Source organism: Pinus tabuliformis, chromosome 3_1 (assembly GCF_031772625.1).
Source record: "Pinus tabuliformis cultivar Carrire ecotype Pingquan chromosome 3_1, CPIR1, whole genome shotgun sequence".
Classification (NCBI taxonomy): domain Eukaryota; kingdom Viridiplantae; phylum Streptophyta; class Pinopsida; order Pinales; family Pinaceae; genus Pinus; species Pinus tabuliformis.
Genome location: NC_142301.1, coordinates 598,746,451 through 598,754,285, shown reverse-complemented (window position 1 = coordinate 598,754,285; position 7,835 = coordinate 598,746,451). Strand labels below are relative to the sequence as shown.

At 33.1% G+C, this 7,835-nt stretch overlaps 1 pseudogene; it reads right to left on the bottom strand.

The window, feature by feature from the left end:
• Positions 1–1,079: 1,079 nt before the first annotated feature.
• LOC149188427 (heat shock factor protein HSF8-like) lies at positions 1,080–6,728 on the bottom strand (annotated as a pseudogene).
• Between the last annotated feature and the right edge of the window lie 1,107 nt (positions 6,729–7,835).

Sequence of the window (7,835 nt, the reverse complement as noted above, 5' to 3'; positions counted from 1 at the left end):
ATCAAATAAAAGAAGGTTATAGTTGCCCGATCATACCAGCACTAGATCACCTGGGAAATTTCTTGGAAGCATCCAGAGACAGAGCGACAGATAGGAAACCAAACACCTGAGCAGTGACCAACATAAATGAAGAGAACCAACACTATGGATTAGGGTTAATAGTGCAAAGGGATACCTCCACCTTTGGATCACGGTAGTAAATCCTCATCGTCCACATGATCTAGGTGGTACACTGCCATGTGAAGATAATCTGACCATAACAAGAAAAGAGTACATGGTGAAGAGTGAGTCTACGTCTGGCAAGGATTGCCACAAGTGATTAGAGATAGTTTTAACCTCCCCTCAAAAATATTTCAATACATGGTCTATGCATTAACATTATTCAAGTGGTATATGACAAAGATAACAATAATCCTTTTCCTAAGTGAAGGGGAGAAGATAATAGACATAATGGTTGGTTCAGGGATATAGTAGATTTTTAAAAAAAATGTAAAGGTAACCATGTAACATATTGACCCTGTTCCAGGTATATGAGCTTATATATTAGTTCATTCCATAAGTTAACCATTAATCATATGAAGTTAGTGGAGGGTATGTACTAGGAAATATCCAACCATGTTTTTACTCCCATAAAACACAACATCGAATGCATATTTTTTGATAGCAATGGATGTCAAAATTATTAGTGGGGTATATCCTTGAACATAGTAAGACTCCATAGAACTTTGTGGTGACTTTAAGGTATTGTGAGGAAGATAATTTCCTAATGATTCCCAAATCCAGGTATAAATATGGTGACACTATACTTATACAAATAAATAAATAAGAATATATGTACATGAGTGGAAAGAAATATCATATTTATAGGAGAAATTGTGCAAATTAACAAAAATAATAACTATGGATAAATTATATATAATACGTGTAGACAAAATAAGAACTAAAATCTTCTCATGATATTCTTTAATTTAGTAATGTTTAAAAATAAATAAATAAAATATAGTGTGAAGTAGAGGTATGTTACACGCAGTGACTTTCCCTATAGCCCTCTCAATTTTTCCCATCTCCATCGCTACTGGTTATGAGTTGACATCTATGCCACTGGTCTTGGATCCCATGTAAGCCTCTCTCTCATCTTTTCCACTTTGGTTAAGAGTCTCAACACCCTTAGAAGTTTCACATTGAGAAAGAGAAAATCCCAAACTCATCTGACAAGGAATTTCACAAGTAATTGATTCTACCAATTGTGGAGAAGCATGGGATGAAGAATGCATCTCAGATAACGAACATGATCGTTTAATATCTAAAATTGTTGGTGAAATACATATACTTGGAAAACATGTTCCATGCATCTCTGTAAGACATGCTTAAGATGAATTTCCACTATCCATCACTTCACCACATGCCTAACCCACATCTTGGAAAAAGGTTTCCAAAATATTTAAAGATGATTCCATTCTATTGAATGGGTCTATGTTTAAAATCCTCAATGGAACTACACTACATTCATCACTTAAAGAAGGTTGATACTTCACAATCTGACTATCTATTAACTCAATTTCCCCATCCTCTAAATAATTATCTTGCTTGGGTAATCTTCTCTTCTTATTAGCTGCTTCAAGAAGCTTATTGTTTTCACTCTGTTGCACAAGTTGTGCCACAAATCCAGGCTTTCATACAACTTTGGCCATAAATGCCATCATTTGTTGGTGACAGTGTTCCATGGTTTGCAAACACTCCTCCAAGGTCTGCATATGAATCTTGGTACCTTGATGTTGTTACCTAATTCTAACGAGCTCCATCATGAGCAGACTCTTATCCCTCTTGAGCCTCTGAATTTCCTCCTCTAGTTCATATTTTATAGCATCATTACATGCGCCTTGTTGGAGATTTTGAGAATGACTGTGCATAGGCTTGCATTTGTGAATATTTTTCAACAAATTCCTTTATCCCCGAAAAAAAATCTTCATTTACGAATTCCCATTGATCTGGATCAACTTTCCTAAAGCCTTGTTGGAAATACGATACTAAATCAGCCTTCCTAATCCCAATTAAATTTCAAACAAAAAAATATTAAGAGTCACCTAAACCTCCATTGAAAGGAAATATTAAATCCACTGTACTACAATTAGTACAATTGGATATACTAGATGCTAACACCTTTTAGCCACCATCATATGCAGAAAGTTCATACCAATGAAACTTATAAAGGTAATTAGCTAAAAATATCAAATAAGAGAAACATAAACCAAAGGATCATTATGCCCAAGACCAATGGTGGGGTAAATTCCACCAGATCTTCTAAAGTAAGTGATTATTCTGCAAGGACTACATTACAAAAAAATAAGAACTCAAAGGAAAAAGTAATCGAGTATATACGTTATCAAGTTCACACGGAAATGAACGCTTGATTAGACCCAAAAAAATAAACTTGTACATCTGCCCCAAATCATTGCTTGTCTTCTGTCCAACATTGCACTCTCCACCTTCATCAACCTGCAGAAGCATCAACAGATTTAAATAAAGACATGAAAAAATACAAGAAAACAAATAACACAATCATGACTTACAGAGCATGTATTTTCATATTCATCGAACCTGGAAAACCATACGTATTTCATGCTACTAAATCAAATTGGGTCATGAACGCCCATATATGTACAGTCGCAACAACAAATTCGAGGCTGTAAAATGCCCATTATAATATCAATGTCATTAATGAGGCATAATCCCCACCAAAAGAATTACATGGGGCAGTAAAGACTTACATGGAGGAATAGAGCATGAATTAAATGAACTAACAATTTGACAGCCAGCCATTTTGAAACTCTATAATCAACTTTGTTCCATTCTTCTCTTCTCGAACACCTGCAAAACACAAAAACAAAGTAGGTTAAGAAAACTAAACCCTACAACCATGGTCATACATATTGGAATTCACAGCTCATCCAAAAGGATATGATATTGGGTGTAAGGAGGGGTTTTGTGACTTGGTAAAGAAATGAAATGGCTTCGGAACGGATGCTAATGCTAGTAGGTAAATGATTTATTACCGTGTTTCCTTTACTCTAGTTGTTAGCCATCAAACACATCTCAAGCTGCTTCCGCCTTTACTGTGGGTACCAATCCAGGTAGCGAACAACTTCTTAGACATGATCAACTGTATTAATTGGATATTAAACTTGATTTATACATTGTTCTTGAAATGGAAGCATGGTTGGATACGAACTGAGGGAAGAAAAGTTATAGGGCATGAGTATCGCTCTCGAAAGATAGACTCTTAATCAGGATCACTAAATAAAATGCGCTCTGCTCCAGCTGAAATATTGAAGTTAAAATAGACTTGATCTAGATTAGAAGAACCGACAAATATTCTATAGTGAAATCATCAAACATTGCAATGCCTTCAATTCTCTCATTAATGGTGTCCAAGGATTCCAATGTGGTGTGTAGGTGTAAGGGAATTAAGTGGGAATTCAATGCACAATGGTTTAAAACCACCACAACTCCTCGATAATCGCATTAAAATCAATGGACAGAAGCCCTTAAAAACCCTTAAGCTGCACGAGTGAGGCTTGATGTAAAAACGTACAGTACTTTCTGCAACTTTAAAGATGAGGACAACCAAAATCGACTTTAAAAAGAGAAATTTATCATATGCAAACAAATTAATACCTCAAACCTAATACTATATGTCACTTACAATATTGTATTATACTAAAAAATATACAAATTTTTATTCTTATAAAATTATATTAAAAAAACCAAACCTATTTAAATAAAGTAAGTTTAATTGTTTCCTTTACACATCGACCCATACCTTTTTTTTAATTCTAAATTTTGTATAAATCTACGCAACAAAAGTTGCAAAATTAGTTTTCCTTCTCAACCAAAAAGAAATAAAAAGAGGGAATCTATAATTTGGATTGGAAGGAATTCGGAATTCGCAAAAATAGTTTTCCTTCTCAACCAAAAAGAAATAAAAGGAGGAAATCTATAATTTGGATAGGAAGGAATTTGGAATTTTCTTTTTACAGATCAGGTACCCAATGAGATTTGAACTCTGGTTTTTTGACCTTCACCCAAATAAACATATCATTAAACCACACATCACTGAAAACTCAAAAAACTCTTAAAAAAAGAGGGAATGATAAAGAAGTGCAGCGAGTCTTTGAAAAGTTTTTTATTTCCTATCAATTATTAATTATACAAAATAAAAAATAAGAAGATTATTATGTTTTAATCTGAACGAACTCTTAAGAAAGGAGGGAATGATAAAGAAGTGTAGAGGGCCTTTGGAAAGTTTATTTATTTCAAATCAATTGTTAATTATACCAAATAAAAAGGTTATTAGATTTTATATTTTTTATAAATAAATGAAAAAATTATTATAATCAAAGTTCGACATTAAAAAATTATTATAATCAAAATTAATGATGTGATAAAAAAAACCCAAATTCTAAAATGAACCTTTCACTCGAGGTGAAAAGGTAGTTATAATATCAACCTCTTATTCTTTACATTATTTTCTCACTGTATCATCAAACCAACGTCGTAAAAAAGCCCAAGAGTATTAAAATGTATTTATGATTCACGGATGAAAATGTAGTGTAATTAATTGGAGAGGAAATAGGATAAACTCGTGAAAATATATCTTCATGCATCTCATTAGGAACGTTCTCAAATAATGTATATAATATATATATTTGCAGAAGTTGAAATTCTAGTAGAGTTGTAACGTTTTTTTAATACGCGCAGATACGCAGTTTATATGGTAATTGGTTTTTGTGAAAAAAAAAAACCTTGATTTCAATTAAAATTAAAGTTTTGATTTCCAGAGAAACCAAAAAAATTATAAATTTTTTGTACTTTTCACTTTAAAATTAAAGTTTTGAGTTCAATTATTTTTGAGAAATTTGTATGAAAATTAATTTTTTTTTTCCTTAAAAATAAAATATTTATTTTTAGATTAGTTATAAATATAGATTTGATAATTATTATAGGATTTAAATAAAATTAACCGGTAACATCTATTTAAAAAAAATCATTTAATGGATGCATGATATATTTTCCGTGATTAATTCTTGTATTGTATAGAGCACAATCATCACATATTATTTTATACAATATATTAAGGTTTTTTTACATTATTATTTTACCATTGGAAATAATACTTTATTAATAAATGTGTTTGATATACACTAATAGGTATATATCAATCACATGCACAACCACATATTAATATAATAGGCATATCAACAACATTTATTATTATTTATTTATATTAATAATTTTATAATTATTTATAAACTATATATTATTATTATTATTATTATTATTTAATATTCTTACCTAACAAATTAATAAATAATATAAATAAAATAGTAGTAATTAATAATTAAAAATAATATAAATTATATTTATATTAAAAATTAAAAATTATAATATTAAAAATATTAATAATTAATATTATTAATAAACTAAATGAATTGATACTATAAACCTAAAGGATAGATATTATAAACTTTAAGGATTACAAACTCAAGGGAATAATATCATAAATCCAAAGGATTATTGAACCCAATTAATAATTAGTACTATAAATTGAAAAGATTACGCAAAGCCAAACCCCAAATTGGTGTTGTTTGTGGGACAAGGTACCCACCTCCACACATTGATCTCACTATTAATTCTATGAAGGAATACATACTCTACCCCCTCTCGTAGTGAACATGTGATCTCTTAGGAGGAAACATATGCTCTTAACCATTAGACCCACTCAAGCTGTATATTATAAACCTTAATATTACAAATTATAAATCCAACAGATTAATATTTCAAATTATAAACCCAAGGGATTAATATTAAAAACCTAAGGGATTAATATTGAAAACCCAAGATATTAATATTCTAAACCTAATGGATTAATATTATAAACCTCATGCCTAATATTATACCCTAGGAATATGATCTGTTAGATTAATAAACGCAAAATAAACATTAAACCCTAAGATTAATATTATAAACTTTAGGATTAACATTATAAACTTAAGCGATTAATAAACCCAAGGGATCAATATTAAAAGCTCAAAGGAATGACATTAAACCATATGATTAATATTAAATCCTCGGAACATAAACCCTAATATTATTAAATTGAAGGGACTAATATTATAAACTAAAGGGATTAATATTAAACTCTAAGACTAATATTATAAACCATATGCTTCATATTAAACCCTAGGAATATAAAAACTATGATTAATATTAGAAACTGTAGGATAAATATTATAAACCCAAGTGATTAATAAACTCATTGTATTAATATTAAAAACCCGAGGGATTATAAACCCAAGGGAATAACGTTAGACCCTAGGATTAATATTAAACCCTAGGAATATAAACCCTAATATTGATATTATAAAACTTATGGTTAATATTATAAGCCCAAGAGATTAATATTATAAATCCAAGGAATTAATAAACCTAAGGGATTGATAGTATAAACTCAATGGATTGTAACAGGGATTGATAAACATAAGGGACATGTCTTGTCTGGAACATAAAGTGGCAATACATGTGGGTGTGCATAGCTGCCCAAGGCTCTGTGTAACGTCCTGAACTTTCACCCAGACGTGCAACGTGTTTGGGCGATGGATGAGTTGGGCGTGCGCACGGAGAGGAGGCGAGTTGGGGCGCACGGTGGTCGTGTGACGAAGGCGCGACATGGTTGCGACGATACTTGCAACAAAAGTGCGAGCTGCTCCAACGATGTGATGACTTATGCGCATTAGTGAGGGAGAGCTCCCTTGTTTATATGGCGTGGAGGAGACATGGAGGCTAACTTGGTGTAGTAGGGGCTTTTGCGTTGAGCAGGGGCTTGGGTGAGGTCAGCTGGGCAAGCCACCACCACGCTCAACACTTGGTATAAGTTGGGGAATGTGTGGAGGCATTTCATCATCGGAAATCACTTGATTATCTTCGCTCATGTAGAGAGGCGCAGAACTACAAGTGCACAAGTCTAAGGGGGAAGGCGCAGATTTAAGGATGCACCCGTTCTTGGGTGATCGTGCACGGTGAAGCGTGTTGGGCGAAGGTGCTGGCGAAGGTGCGCCTGGTGATTGGGTGAGGCGTGCATGGTGAATGTGTGGCGCTCGTTTGTGCGAAGTCTTGGCGTGGGTGTCTTGGTGGCTCAGGTGAGCGCCCGCCCATCGTGCAAGTGTGCACGAAGGTGAGCGAAAGTTGGAACCGAAGGTTGTAGAATTGGGCAGGCGGTACTACGTGTTGTTCACACGATTTGGGCATTTGTCAAGAGTTGGCAAGTGGCACTGCGTGTGGGTAGGTGTACACGGTTTGGGCGTTTGCGACCAAATGAAGAGCGAACAGGCAAAGACGTGCGACGAGGTGAACGACGGGTTGGTGAGTTGTGCGGCGATCGTACGGAGGTGCCGACGAGCTGGGCAACCGAGTTTGCCGAAGTTGGAAATTTGGCTAAGTATAAATTTGGGGTTTCCCAAGGACTTAGCCTGTACTTTGTACAAGTGGAAAATCATACATATATTGATATTCGGGAAGACTTAAGCGATTAATAAACCCAAGGGATCAATATTAAAAGCTCAAAGGAATTACATTAAACCATATGATTAATATTAAATCCTCGGAACATAAACCCTAATATTATTAAATTGAAGGGACTAATATTATAAACTAAATGGATTAATATTAAACTCTAAGACTAATATTATAAACCATATGCTTCATATTAAACCCTAGGAATATAAAAACTATGATTAATATTAGGAACTGTAGGATAAATATTATAAACCCAAGGGATT